This window comes from Haliaeetus leucocephalus, unplaced genomic scaffold (genome assembly GCF_000737465.1).
Source record: "Haliaeetus leucocephalus isolate CR32 unplaced genomic scaffold, Haliaeetus_leucocephalus-4.0 Scaffold473, whole genome shotgun sequence".
NCBI classification, from domain to species: Eukaryota; Metazoa; Chordata; class Aves; order Accipitriformes; family Accipitridae; genus Haliaeetus; species Haliaeetus leucocephalus.
Genome location: NW_010972909.1, coordinates 8,299,248 through 8,315,024, shown reverse-complemented (window position 1 = coordinate 8,315,024; position 15,777 = coordinate 8,299,248).

The following is a 15,777-nucleotide window of genomic DNA, read 5'->3' as shown; positions in this document are numbered from 1 at the left end:
TGTGCTGAGTTAAGGATTCTGGTAAAATTTTAACCTAACCTTTCTCTAACTATTTGCTTTCATAGAAAAATCTGTGTGTAACTATGTGAAGAAGGAAACAGAAATTTCAAGAAGAAAATTTAAAATATAGATAATTTTTTTTACCCACCTTTCTCTTTCTACAGGGGAAGAAACAAATCTGACTCCAGCAGATCTAACTGGGAGATGGTTTATGTGTACAAGGTTAAACCTGATCAAATTCTATGCTTTATCTTTTTTCCTCTACTACTGTCTTTCATGTATATTTTAGGCTCTCATTCTGCCCTGAAAAAGATGCAGTTACAAAAGGCTGAGTCTATGTAAGGCTCCTGCGTGGCTGTGTACGTGAACAATCTATTAAAAAGAAATGTCAGTTGTAAGCACTTAATAATTGGGGTTACATATTTCTGGATTACTAATCCTTTATGGATACTCTGTTTTACTAACACAGTACAGGAATAGACAGTGCTCTCTTCTAGACACTGTTGATCATTTATATTCCTTCCTGGGATGCTGCTTTAAAATCCTTTCACTGGGTTCAGTGAATCCAGACTCTGAAGAGGAAAAGCACAGCTTTCTGCAGTTGCTTTTACTTTTGACTTTCCTTGCTTAAATGCCTCAGAGCCTACTTCTGCCCGACTGGCAGAATATCTAAATGAATGGCCTCTGGCAAAATGTAAATATCTGACATTCTGCTCAAGGGACAAGTTATTTTAACAGTGAAAACAAGCAAATACCTGTCTAAACAATACTGTAACTGCTTTAAAGAAGTAAATGTAAGTGTGACTGGATATGAAATGTTTTTTATCCGTTAAAGAAATTTCTTTGTATTTGTTTTAAGGAAAAACTATAATAAGCACTGCCAACATTAATATTTCCTCTCCACATTGTCAGCTTCCACGGGTGGTCAAAAGACTCTCTTGTTTTGGCCAGCTTACGATGCCCTGTCAGCCCTGGCTACTTTGCGAGCAATCCCATTGAGGTAAGTGGAACTAAATAAGGACAAGATGCTACCCCAGGTAAAGATATCTACAAGCCCTTGAGACAACAAGGTTGCAGAAACGGGACCTTTGTCCTTGGCAGGGGTCATGTGAGCCAAGGAAGACGATTTACCTTCCAGAAGGGCTAGGTTACGCAGGTGGTGGTATTGCTTGCTTGTGTTAGTGAGCACTTTTAAATGCCGGAGATGATCACCTCCAGTCATAGTACCACAGCGGGGCTTTTGGCTTTGCCTAATCATTAATTCCAAATGTGCATTATGGGAGATGCCTTGTTAAGAAAAGTTAAAACAAACATGATTTACACAACTCTGTTTACCTGTAATGTAAAACTATTACAAAGCAGACATAGGCACGAGCTGAAAGTTTTTCTACTGAGGAATAAGCTTGGATCGAATGTCCCAGGCGCTTTCCATGCTGGGACTCCAGAACTAAAGTGCTCCGAACATGGCTGGTTTAGCTCTGGGGTTTTGTACCAGAGCTCATTCTGAAACAACTGTGGCCAGATGTCCCCAGGGTTTAACTACTGTTCCCTCCTACCACTGGTGTCACTCCAGGCACTCCTTGCCAAGGTGTTGTTAAGACTTTAACATTGTGAATTCCAACAAATGACAGATTTAGCAGCAAAGTCTATCCCTAAACCACTGGTTGCTGGAAGTAAGGAGGACGTATCAGAAGTAACTTCTCTCAGCATTTGTCTTGCTTCTTGTATTCCTTTTTCGCTACAACAGGCGTCAGGATACTGGACTAAATGACTTATTGGTCTGACCCGATATGGCAGTCCTTAAAAATCCATTCATTACAGCAGCCTGCTTGTTTTCTGCAAGTCTCAAAGTGCTTTACAAGGAGTGCAGGTGCAGAAGTGGGTCTTGGAGAAGTGAAGGGACTTGCCAGCAATCTCTGAGCAGGCTGACTCCTAGCACTCAGGAAAAGTGCACAGATCTTCTTTGTTCATTTGTGCTGTTTCTGTCTCTTTCTCTTCTGTGGTTATCCCTAATTTGGCTCTCATAAATCGCCTAGTTTATGATTTTGTTGGTGGTCTTTGTAAGCTGCTGTCTCAGTCATTCTGGTAAGTTTGACACCCGTACAACCTCTAGCATCCTCTCTCAGCTTTGTCTGTACTCTATGATTAGCACCCACCCCTTCCCTTATTTATTTGTCTGTCTTGCTATAACAAGAAATGCAGTGGCAATAATAACAGAGGCTGTCACTCACAGTGCTAATTATGCATTAAGTTCTTTAGAGGTCCTGATTCTTTGCTTCATGATAGCAGTCTCACTTTCCTCCTCATTTGGCAGTAAATCCAATTACATGTAAATTATAAATCCCTGGGCCTTGACATAACCTTTACAGACCCTTTTATCGTGTCTCTTGATACTGCTGTCTCCCAGATGGCTAATCCTATCTGGAGCCATCTATTTGCTGTTGGTTTACATGTTTGCTGTAAAATGCTGTATTCCCTCCATAAGAGATCTCAAGTTCCAACTCTAAGTTTGTGCTTTTGGACCATAAAGTTTGTAAAACAATTTTTTTCTGGGTTTATGTTCTTCTGCACCTAGTGGATGGACACAATTAAAAAAAAAAGAAAAAAAAAGGGTTTTCAGAGAGTACTTACATATGCTAAGAAAAATGTTTGGAGCCAAGAGGAAAATGAAAGATCAGTCAGTGCTTGGGTAAGGTTTCCTAAGGTTTCTCAGGCTGAGAGGAAATGACCTTGAAGGCAGGACCAAAGGGAACTTAAGTCTGGATACTGCTGTATCATTAAAGACAACAGAGCTTTCATATACATTACTGACACTGTGACTGAAAGAAAAATCTGCTCCATGGTCAAAAGAGTAACTGGATAATAGAAAAGACCATTAAAAGAAATTATCAGCTGAGATGTGATCATTACAAATACTTTGGAGCTGGGTGTACACAGCACACAAATATTGCCCAGACATGGAATTCAGGACAGAGTAGATCTTGCTGAGAATAAGGCTGAAACATAACTTTGGAGGAGGCAACATTGTTGAAGCAAAGGGGCAGCCAAGATAGGCAGGGTAGAGACAGATGCAACACGCTGTGAGACACCGTGACATAATATTGCTTGTGCTATGATTGTGCCTGGAAATTTGAATCAGATTGTGTGATTCCAGAGCATAAAATGCCACACCAACTACTCAGAGGCATTCCCCTACAAAACATTTAAACCTCCATAAAAGCAGTAACACTTTTTGCTCCAGTTGCAGTTTCCACTGACTTTTAGGCTGAAGCTCCAAGTAGAGCATAGAGCAAAAGATACCAATCAGGAGAATAAACATTATCCTGGCAGTTCCTGAGCTGGCTAGCTAACAAATTTCTCCCTCCAGAGCACAAACCAGAAAGCTGTCATCGAAGATAGATGCCAAGAAAGCCATCCAACTGTATGGCTCCAATCTTAATTTCCACCTGAATGAAACCATATGTGGTGGGTTGACCCTGGCTGGATGCCAGGTGCCCACCAAAGCCACTCTATCACTCTCCTCCTCAGCTGGACAGAGGAGAGAAAATATAATGAAAGGCTCATGGATCGAGATAAGGACAGAGAGAGATCACTCACTAATTACCATCAGAGGCAAACCAGACCCAACTTGGGGAAATTAGTTTAATTTATTACCAATCAAAACCAGTGTAGGATAATAAGAAAATAAAAACTAAATCTTCAAATACCTTCCCCCCACCCCTCCCTTCTTCCCAGGCTTAACTTTACTCCCAATTTCTCTGCCTCCTCCCCCCCAGTGGCACAGGGAGATGGGGAGTGGGGGTTACGGTCAGTTCATCACACTGTCTCTGCTGCTCCTTCCTCCTCAGGGGCAGGGCTCCTCACACTCTTCCCCTGCTCCAGCATGGGGTCTCTTCCACGGGAGACAGTCCTCCATGAACTTCTCCAACGTGGGTCCTTCCCACGGGCTGCAGTTCTTCACGAAGTGCTCCAGTGTGGGCCCTTTCCACAGGCTGCAGTCCTTCAGGCACAGACTGCTCCAGCGTGGGTCCCCTGCAGGGTCACAAGTCCTGCCAGAAAACCTGCTCCAGCGTGGAGCTCCTCTCTCTATGGGTCTGCAGGTCCTGCCAGGAGCCTGCTCCAGCATGGGCTTCCCACGGGGTCACAGGCTCCTTTGGGCACCCACCAGCTCTGGCGTGGGGTCCTCCCCGGGCTGCAGGTGGAGATCTGCTCCACCGTGGACCTCCATGGGCCGCAGGGGGACAGCCTGCCTGACCATGGTCTTCACCACGGGCTGCAGGGGAATCTCTGCTCTGGTGCCTGGAGCACCTCCTCCCCCTCCTTCCACACTGACCTGGGGGTCTGCAGGGTTGTTTCTCTCGCATATTCTCACTCCTCTCTCCGGCTGCCGTTTCTGTGCTGTAGCAACTTTTTTCCCCTTCTTAAATCTGTTCTCCCAGAGGCACTACCACTGTCGCTGATGGGCTCAGCCTTGGCCAGCAGTGGGTCAGACTTGGAGCCGGTTGGCACGGGCTCTGTCAGAAACAGGGGAAGATTCCAGCAGCTTCTCACAGCAGCCACCCCTGTAGCCCCCCCGCTACCAAAACCTTGCCACGCAAACCCAATACACCATAGATCAGTATAAGCTGGGCCATCTCCACTATGTTTTTCAATCTTCAGACCTGTTGGAAAGGGATCAGAGTAATCGGGAGACTCTGCACACTCTGAGTGAGAGTGGCAGCAATAAAGGGCTTGTAAGAAACTCAGTTAGAAGGAAAGCAACCTTTATTTCCTGACCCGGACAGATGCCTGAAATAGGTAGGTGAGGGTTATACTAGCGTCAGTGAGGGCAGCACAGTGTAAACATCGGAGATACAGACATGATTAGTTAAATAATTAGACACCCTCAGTGGCTCCTGACACAAATACTTCACAACTGCTTATTTAAGAGGTGTTGCTATTACCTTGCTGCTTGAGAGAGAAATACCCACAACCCTTTGCAATACCAAATGTTACCTTCTAAGACATTTTATTAGTGAAGAAGCACACTGGTCTAAATAGAGTTAAACACCCAGAACCAGTACCTCTGAGGCCCTTAACAGCCAGAAGCACTTAGATTTTCTCTTTTTCTATTTTTCTGATGATAGCACTAGTACCATTTTGCATCCTGAAGTGCCATCAGTTCCCTAAGTACTGGCCAACCCCAGTTTTACAGAACACTCTTTGCAGGGGTTCACTGCGTCTCATTCATACAGTAACCCAATCTGATTTCTTTTTTTTATGTCCGCTAACAGGATCGTGACAGAATTCATTACAGCTGTAAACCAGACTTCCAGCACATGAACAGCAGAGGGAACCCGAGCTGGAGATGGTATTTGTAGACCTGCTCATTTTCCTTTGTTAGTCTGGGCACTTAATGCTGCTTAATGGCATTGCCCTGCTGCTATAAATACACAGGCAGTCACTTGACCTTGGCAGTTGTTTTGGCTAAAAGAATTGTCCTTTGAAACTGGCAGGGGCACAATAGGAGCACATGCCTGCCATCCTCTGCAGCCGGTGCTCAGCTGGAATGAATGACCTTCACCTCGCTCTGAGGGTGCAGCCTCATGAGTGGCTTACACTGAGCTGAAAAGGGCTAGTACTAAAATGGTGACCCCACCTCTTCCTTTTCCCCTGCTACGTGCCCCTACCCACTTTTCTTGTGTCACTGATCAGACAGAAAACTGATCTTTTTCATTTTCCCCCAATGATTCAGCCCGCTTTTAGAGTGAAGGGAAGGAAAATGCACTTCTAGGATTCAACGCATTTTTCCCTGTAACAGACATCTGGATTAGAACAGATGAATCAAAATAACTTCTCTTTTTCCTTTCACTGTAAGGTGACTAGACAACTATAAGCCTATGCTCTGTTTATCTAAAGGTAGATGAGAAAAAAATCCCATCATTAAAGTGTGTATTCGTGTCTCCTATATTTCTCCCCTTGAGAAGTTTTTTAAGCCAGCTGACCAGAACCCTTTACAATCCTAGTGAGAGGTACGGTCCCCTACAGGCACTTCATCCTCTTAGCCTGTATTTTAGGATTAGTCAAATTGCCCTCAGGATCAAGTGTCAGGTGCTGGTATTCTGCCATTAATGTCTGTAAGGATCTGTGTTTTCTCCAATTAAATTCCCTATATCAACAGTTCACTACTGAGCAAGCCAGGATGGCCTCTGTCATGTCCAATTTCAGAATCTCAGTGTCAGCCTCATGCTAGACAGATCCTTCAATGAGGTGCTTTCCTTCGCCAATCAGGCATCCATGGAAGCAAAGGTTGCCCAAGCCCAGTGCCCACAGGCATTTTTCATGGCAAAAACAAGTGGAAGAGGGATGAGCTCTTTCTGTGTACTTTTTTCTGCATTCCTTCAATAGCTAACATCTTATAATTGATAGTTAGAGAATAATACAGTTCACAAATGGTACATTAAAAGGCAACCAGGAAGTTGCCCAGAAGTCACAACTGTATTTTTTGTCATTTACTACACCAAAAATAAAGCAGAGCCCTGGTCTATTCTTAGAAATGCTGCTGCTACAGCAACATCAATTTGAAGCTTGTCAGAATACTACACTGTACCAGTAGCACTTACTATATGGAATCATGTAATTATGCTATAGTATAACTGTTCTCTAACTACACATACCCACGCACATGCTAGATATCAAAGGTGGTTTGGTTGATACAGCATGTTTTATATGCAGAGGTGACATAAACTGTCCCAGAAACAGAATCTTGCTGTACAAGATGAGCCTCCACCAAGAGCACTGGCTGGCATACTTTCAAAGTCTAACTGCACTGCCAAATCCTTTCTAGCATTGATGAAGTCTTAGCATGGACGGAACTAGAAGGAAAGGATTAATGCAAAGAGTAACAGCAATAAGCAATTGATGAAGATAATCACCCATGCTCACACAGCTCATTCAGTTGCTATTTAGACCTCATGACAACGAGCAAACCATTACCTTGTACAAACAGAGACAGATGTCAAGTTCCTTTATGACACGAAGCAACAATCAGGGATGCAGGGCTATAAATGTCCTCTTAGTATACTTCCTATCATATGGCAAGACAATTTAATTATGTTTTGTACAATGATGAAACCACTAAAGAGAAAGTGGAGTGTAATCAGTTTTGTGTATTTATTTGATTTGAAAGGTAAGCACCACATCCCCAAGTAGATACAACAGCTGCAATGATATCAAACATAATTTGTGAAATAATACAGGCAGATACAATACAATTTGAAATGCATTTAGCAGCATCACATATTCAATAATTTCAATCAGGAATAGCTTTGCAAAAGTGAGTGACTACAAGGTGCATCAGCTGTACTGAGGAAAAGTAAACAATAAGTTTAGGACATCACATAGTTTTAAGGGCTTTTAATCTACTCACTGATGTAGAAAGAAATAAATATGACAATCACTAAAGACAGCAGTCAGTAGAGTGCCAATCTGTAACTAAAGGGATGATTTGGGAAAATAGGGGGGTTGATACCTACTACATAATGTTCGCTAATTTTTTGTCTTCTGTTCTATGAACTTTTCAGAATAGCTAGGATAAGGGCCTTCATCTTTCAGGCCCAGAACCAGCCCAAGCAGGCAGAGCAGTCACAGTAAATTTATAAAAGGATAAGACAACTCATGGTCACACAAAATACAGTTTTTACCTGCTTTCAGAATGGCTTTCATGCAAAATGCTTCCCTGTTTTTTTAAACTTTCAAAATAAACCACTTCTAGTTGCACCTTTGTAAACCAAAAGCCCCTGCCATCTAACGTGTACTGTTTAAATCTATTAATTTTAATTACTATTCCAAATCCCGACCAATAAAGCTAAAATCCAGGCAGGGTAAATTTCTACCTACTTTTCTTAAGGTGCTAAAAAGCAAATCAGTAAATTACAGGGAGCTTGTGACTTTCTGAACCTACCAAATCTCCTGCTGCCCACATGCATATGTCTCAGCATTAGCTAGTAAGTTTACAACGACACGGAGATTTCAAGAGTACAAGCTAAATGCGCACAGTAAATCTCTGGCACGTGCCAAGGAAAAAAATGCCGTGCTTATCTAGCTGGTGTTAGCTATCACTGCTGGGGCTGGTTATGCTATTCAAGACAATTAACGATAGTTTATGTGCATGAGCTATCAATAATAAGAAGTGTTGGAATTACAACACCAGGTACAGGAAGAGGTATACACATAGACTAAATTTAGCTGAGTGAAGCTAATCCCCATCCGCAGCTCCTTCTGTAGCCTGCGGAAATGTAAGCTTCTCTAGCAGGCAACTCAGAGCACGAGCTTAATTTCGGTGGAAGTTTCAGGAGAGGCAGAGAGCTGATTTAGTGTTTCTCAGCCACAACAAAGGGAAGGGACTCTCCTTGTGCCTGCTCATCCTGGCCCTTCTTGAGCTGTCTCTGGAGTTTGCTGGGCACTTCACTGAACCCAGTCAGTTGGCTAATGAACAGAAGACTACTTCAAGGCAAGAAAAGTGGTAGTCTTCAGCTGATTTAGTGAGCTGAACTGGCTCAGGAAGAGATTAGAGAAGCATCAAAGCTGGTGGGTGCGAGGGATGAGCAGGGGTGGAGGGCAGCACTTTGAGACTTGCCCGTTCCACAGTGCTGAGCCGATCCTTTGACTCAGCTCTGCTGGGTAACTTCACCCTTGGCTGCTGTGTAAATGGAGAGCTTTAATGGTGGCTTAAAGTGGCTTAAAGGAGTCCCTACACCCACACTGTAGTTTCCCACTCCTGTTCTCATGCTGCGGCCACTGTCATGGGGCTGGATAACAAACTGATAGAAATTATTTCCCTGAAAACAGGGATTTGCTTTCGAGCCAGCGCAATTGCAGCAATACAGATAAGACAGCAGCAAACAGCGATGCAGAGCTGGAAGCTGCCAACATGGGGCAAAACCATCAGAAGCTGGTTTAGCTTCCAAAGCCAGCATCTCCTACTATGCCTTAGAATGCTTCTGGAGGAGAGTTTCTGCTGACTGTGGTGGGGGGATGAAAATAGCTTCCCCGGGCAAGAACTAGCATTTGGGAGTAGGCCCCCTAGAAGGCTCCATTTATTCACTCACCATAACAGGAGGGGGCTCAAGTCGTCTCTTCTGTGGGCGTCTTGCTTAGGTGTGAGCTAGAAGGGCAAATCTGGGAGTCTGCGTTACGTGAAGAGAGCAGTGGATGTCTGTGGTGGGTGGGGGGTGCCTAGAGGAGGTGGCATGAGCAATCAGAACATGAGCTACATCTTAAACTTGCTTTGGGGTTGACTTGCAGAACTGAGGAACAGTTTCTATGTCTTGGTTTCTTTGCTTAGAAGAGAGGGGTATCAATATAAAAAATAATGGTACTTAGATGGAGCCAGACAGTCAGAAAGCAACGTCTTCTGATCTCTGCTGGTTTGACCCAGCTTTGGAGCAATGAGTTTGCATTGAAATCTTCTAGGTCACATTACTGAATTCTAGCCATAAAGCATTTCACTGGCTCTTCTTTCAGTTTACAGTAATGGTGTGGGCTAAACAAAACAACAGTTCCTCACAATAATTAAAAAGAATGATAGAAATTATAAGTGGGCACCTGTTAAACCCAATTCAAAGATTTTTGTTACAGTCGTCCTAAAGCTCATGGCTCACTTTGCTTTGCCTACAGCATTACAAACCCAAGTGGAAGCTTGATTGGTTGAATAACTGGGATATGTTTGAAGGAGAAGATTCAAAATGTGTCCATGGATGTCTTACTTGATCTTTGTGTATCACCCTCTAGGACCACTACTGCAAAATGTAACCCCATTCACTTTGTGTGGGACTTGCGTCTGTCCCCACTTCCAGCAATCATTTTTTCCCCCTGCAAAACCTGCTAACCACAGGAACAGATTAGCAGAGTCAAGGGGCACTCTGGACTCACAGCATAGCCCTTCTTCTCAGCACGCCATCATGTGTGATTTTAAAGGCAATGAGTTTTATTTTCAGATTTTGAAAACTCCTTATTTTGAAATACAGAAAATGTTTCAGTGAGATCAGCCTGGCATAGATACTTGCATGCCTTCAGGACCAAGTCTGCCAGGCTGACAGGGAGTGCTAAGCTACCATGCCGTCTACACGGAGCAGCTCCTGTGCTGTTGCCACTTGCGACCTCTCAGGATATATACTGGTCAGGTGAAATAAGCTGTGTCTGAGGACACTCCAGGAGTCTCCCCAGGACTCAGATATACACTGACACACTGCATCTGCCAACAATTCTCTTCCCCCTCCCCATAAAGCCAACACCATTAAGGGTAGGATGCTCCCCCACATCGCCTGATTGCTTTCTGCCAACTTCCAACAAATCTGTACCACCATGAGTCCCCAGTGGGTTCAGTGCAAAGTGTGTCCTTCCTAGCCTTCACACAGGACTTGGCTGTAGCGATGGAGCCAAACATTCCTCAGTACTGGGAAACATGTTAAATAATGCTCACTGGAAGCTCAGTTGCGTTCACAGTATTTTCCACAAAGCTTGCTCTGTGAACTGCAGAGCGGTATGGGTCCAGAGTGCAAAACGGCAAAGGTTAGTTAAGATATCAATGGATGCTTCCCAAAGAGGAGAGCGGTCGATCAGCCTTGACCCTTAACATCAACAATCTGCTTCAAAGGCAGCGGCTGGAAGCCTGTGACTGTACTAGAGAGCATGGGCAGAAGTGCGTTTCTGTAAAACAGGCAAAAATGTATTCGGTCTGTCTTCAGAATTGAGATAATTTTTAACAAGGTAAATTGTGGGATCATGTAAGTGAATGTCTAGGTGGAAGGGAGTGGGAGAGATGAATCTGTTCGTTAGCAAAACTCAGTTTAAACAATGTCCAGACATGGGGGATTCAAATAGTACAGTACCATCTCCAAGTATGACATGCATACGAGGAAACCTGGAATGAGCTCCTAAAAAAGTAATCACTCCTGCAGTTGTGGAACTACTTCAGAAGTCATTGAAGACATTACACGTGTTTCTACATGAAGCACTACTGGAAAACCTAGTGTAATATAGTAATTATACTAACAGCAGTACTATAAAAATCTTTGTACCACAATAAATTGCAGTGGCACACATCACTCTTCAGGCAAATACGCTACAGTATGTCATTACAGGGGATGACTGCACTAATGTAAAAAACTCTTCAGCACGAACACGGCCTTGCATTCATGTGTCTGGAGAGGTGTTAGGCTAACAAAGCCGTATTCACTTCTTCAGACATACAATGAACAAAATCCATACCTAAAAATCTTAGGACTACTGAATTTTCTGAACAGTTAACCAACTCAGAGAAAAGAAATTGTCCTTATTGTATGGAAATTCATCTACAGATAAACATCGCCGTCTGTATGTCATACAAACTTTCAATTCTACATATTTTTGCTTGCATTTGGAAGGCATTGGCTGAACGGTCCTTGTGGAAGACAGACTTCTATTTATCCATGGATGGTGTACAGACTGGATTGTAACAAAGTAGGAAATGTTTCAAACTATTTCTTTGATATTTTAAAGATGAAATTATAAAGGATCTTTGACAAAAATGGTTTAGGATGTTCTTTCCTTTTTTTTCCTTTGAGATTATATTTCACCAAGATGATGACAGAGATCCTACGAGGCTTTCCCAACACTTACACTGGCAGAGTGGAGAGAAGAGGGAACCATAGTGCAAGGCTATGAAGAGTCACTGAGGGCACGGGAGGGAGGGAAGGTCCTTCCCAAGCCAGGTCCTTTGCCAGAGCCAGATGTGCATACCATGTAAGTACTGTATTGCCCCATTTCTGTCTTATCACTTTATTTCACAGCTGTTGTTTCTCCTGAACTTTTTAATGAGCCAGAGCTATCAATGCAGTTTAGTTGCTACAAACTGAGTGCTATTACTTACCTAATTGCAAAATTTTATAACTGTTTGTTTCCTCTGACATCAAAGAAATTCATTAATTGAGATCATCACATTTCACTCCTTTTGCACTATAGTCTCAAACACTGAAACACAGACTCCACTCCACCATGATGCAGGTTTGCAGGAAGAAGCCCCATGTGTTCACTTGCCGTGGCTCCCAGATACACTTTCTTGTTCAGCTTCTGCATGCCTGTGCAAGCAGTTGGAGGTATTGGGGGTACCTACACACACAAGTGCCCCAAAATAGAGGGTAAATCAAGAAAATTTTGAAAATGTGGGCTATTGTGATGAGTTAAAAAGAAAGTTTCATTTAAAGAGGAAAAGCTTTCCATCCTGTTACCTCTTCCACTAACACGAGGGACTTAACTGTGGGCGATCACTGTGCAAACTTGCACACACATGCAAGTGGTGTATATTTGTCTTGCTTTATTAACTACATTATAAAGCACTTTATTATGAATGTGTTATCTGTATAACACTGTATAATCTTTAAGCAAAAATTAAACAGAAACTAGGCCCACTGCCAAAAATAAGGAACCATTCCTTCAAATAAAACTGGGGTAAAAGAAACTTGCAAAACTGCCACTCCAAGATCATTTTTCTTTATTGTGTGATCTATTTTCCCTTTGAATGAAAAATCCAGATGAATAAGCACAGAATTAAAATCTAGGTGGACTAGAATTTTAATTCACCACGTGCCAGCACTGCACGTGTCAGCACTTTGTTATTTCCAGTGGATGAATTCAGTTCTCTGTATTTTGCAAAGCTGGACAACTAATTCTTTTTTTTCCATTACAGCCATGCGAAATCACGCTTAGAGCATATCCATCCCACAGCCTGATGACCTGATCTACCAGGTCTAACACAGTGACAGAAGATCACCTTTTACCTTACGTTCTCCTGCCACCAGGCCTATATCCCATGTTCTTGCGGTGTAACGGGTTCCTTCCCTCCTAGGTTGTATTCTTCATGATGTTTACTACCTTAGGACTACAGCCACCATCAGACCATCAACATTTTGCTGTGGGAAAGAGTTCCATTAAGAGAGTTTTTCAAGCTAGGTCTCTGTTTCTAATCAGGTTTAATTGCAGTTTGGGAAAAAAAGAACCAGCAGGGAAATCCTATCTACTTTTGTCCTGGTTTCAGCTGGGATGTAGTTAACTGTCTTCCTAGTAGCTGGTACAGTGCTATGTTTTGAGTTCAGTATGTGAAGAAGAATGTTGATAACACTGATGTTTTCAGTTGTTGCTCAGTAGTGTTTAGACTATAGTCAAGGATTTTTCAGCTTCTCATGCCCAGCCAGGGCACCTGACCCAAACTGGCCAACGGTGTATTCCATACCATGGGACGTCCCATCTAGTTTAGGAACTGGGAAGTGGGGGGCAGGGATTCACCGCTCGGGGACTGGCTGGGTGTCGGTCGGCGGGGGGGGAGCAATTGCCCTGCGCATCATTTGTACATTTCAATCTTTTTATTACTACTGTTGTCATTTTATTAGTGTTATCATTATCATTATTAGTTTCTTCTTTTCTGTTCTATTAAACTGTTCTTATCTCAACCCACGAGTTTTACTTCTTTTTCCCAATTTTCTCCCCCATCCCACTGGATGGGGGGGAGTGAGTGAGCGGCTGCGTGGTGCTTAGTTGCTGACTGGGGTTAAACCACGACAACTTTAATGTGTTTTGGGAAGACGATGGGACAGATGCAAGTAGCAGAGTATCTCAGACTTATCTAATTACAGACTTTGTATACAAACCAAAAGTTAAATGTGATTTAAATGTACACACACAAAAATGTTGTAATTGTATGAAGGTTATCAGGCGAATTTATTTAGACTGTGTCCCTTAACACGAGGGTTTGTTTTTCTGGAAAACTGCGCTTCATCAAAAATGCCAACGTTGCTGAACTAGAGTTGAACATTGAAACTGTGACCTGTCACCAGGAGACTTCCCGTGTGACCTTGGGGAGATCTCTTCACCTATCTGTGCCTCAATCCTCCATCATCTGGAACAATATATAAGTAAATAACTAAGAGCAGGAAGAGGGAATAATCTTTCTTCTGCCGTTCTGCACCTGCCTTGTCTAGATTGTAAGCGCTTCAGGGAGGGGATTAAATACCCTGTGCTTTTAACACTGCGAACAAAATGAAGCCTGATCTAAAAGGGGGCCTAGGAGAGCTGTTGTAAGATGTGGTACATGGTCCAGTCTGCCTTTAAAGGCTTTAAGATCTTGCAAATAGGGAAGTGGCATTTTCCTCTCCATTTATTACAAATGCTACTATGATAATTGATTGTTGAATGCTCATAAGGAGAGAGAAGGATCCTGTCCAAAGAAGACATAATGCAGCAGCGAATGTTCCTCCCAACAGGCGCTGGTGGGTCAAGCACAGCCCCTTCTGTGCTTCTGGTTCAGGAATGAAAATACCTTACTCTGATCCTTCCCTAACCTCTCCTGTATGTTTTCTTCTCCCCTCCCCCTTATTTTCTTGAAGTTCAGCTGTGCATGTTCCTGTTTTGATTATACAGGATAGACTTTCTTACCCTTACATTTCATTGTGTAACTAGTATTTACCTCCAGCTCCCATTTCAGCTGTAGTTACCAAAGTCTTGAATTTATTTGCTTATAGCAAGTCGCTACCTGAAATGCCATGTGGGTGGCTTAACTCATTCCTTTCCCTCCAGGAGACCCTTTGCAATGTCAAACAATGTAAAGAAGCAAAGTAGGTCATGGTTAGTCAGTCACTTAAAGCCAGCGTGAATCTGTGCTGCTGCCCAGAAAAGCAGCTTTTACCCTTTCCTCACCACTTGTGCTCACCAGCTCTCTCATGCTGGCACCAGCGTTTGTTTGGCTGCTTGGTGAGCCAGAGGGAATTAATCCAGTTATTACTAGCCTGGCAAAATACCTGGCAAAAAAATCAATAAAACCTTAAACTGGCCACAACAACAGAAAAAAAGGTAACCACAGTCTTAGACGGCAAGGGCCAGGCTCTCTGCCTAGTCACGTTTAACCCAGTGACTTATTGGGGAGGACTCTGGAATCTACCGTTCTGTCTTCCCTCTTGTGAGAGAGTTAATCACGTGTGACAAGAAACCTAAAGCTTTCTTTTCTTCCCTAGTGGAACTAAATGTGTAGAATTCAGTACTTTGTCTCTACTTTCTTCCTTTACAGCCAGAAAGAAGTAATGTTACGGCATTAGGAGAAAATATTCTTTGCTATTCTTTCTTATTTTGCATGGGTTGGTCCCGCAGGAATTTAAACAAATCACTTCCTTCTTCCTTCGCTCAGCAACGGTGGCAAATGGTACATCCGAATTTTCAGTTGATCTGCTCCACAGGTCAGAGGAAAGGCGTGTCGTATCATCTGGTTTTTACTGTTACTTACGGTGAGGGATGTGCTTACTACTTTATCAAGGCACAAAACTCCATTCACGCTCCAGGGGCTCATTCCCCAGGTCCTCCATGCTACCGTTTTAAAGTGATGCTCTACTGGGACACGGTGAATTAGTCAGAGTGCGACAGGGCTGGGGCCGAGGCAGCTGCTGGAGAAGGAGCGGTCGTGGCACCGCAGCGGGCTGACTCCTCCTTCCCCCCAAAGCATTCCCCCGCGTGTGCCTCCAGGCGTGCCCCTGTCCCACCGGGATTTGTTCCGCCACAAAGAACCCAACCGAAGTCAGCTGCAGGGCAAGAAATCAGAGACCGTACAAACCAGAGACCACAACCTGAGCGACCTTGCCGCGGAAGAAGGTCACGTAAAAACCCTTTTCTGCGCAGCTTCTTGCAGCCGACTCCCCGTTATTCCTTCCAGCCCAGCCTCCGGCCCTGTGGACACCGCCGACGCCCCCCCGCCCCGTCAGCCGACGGCGAAGGCGG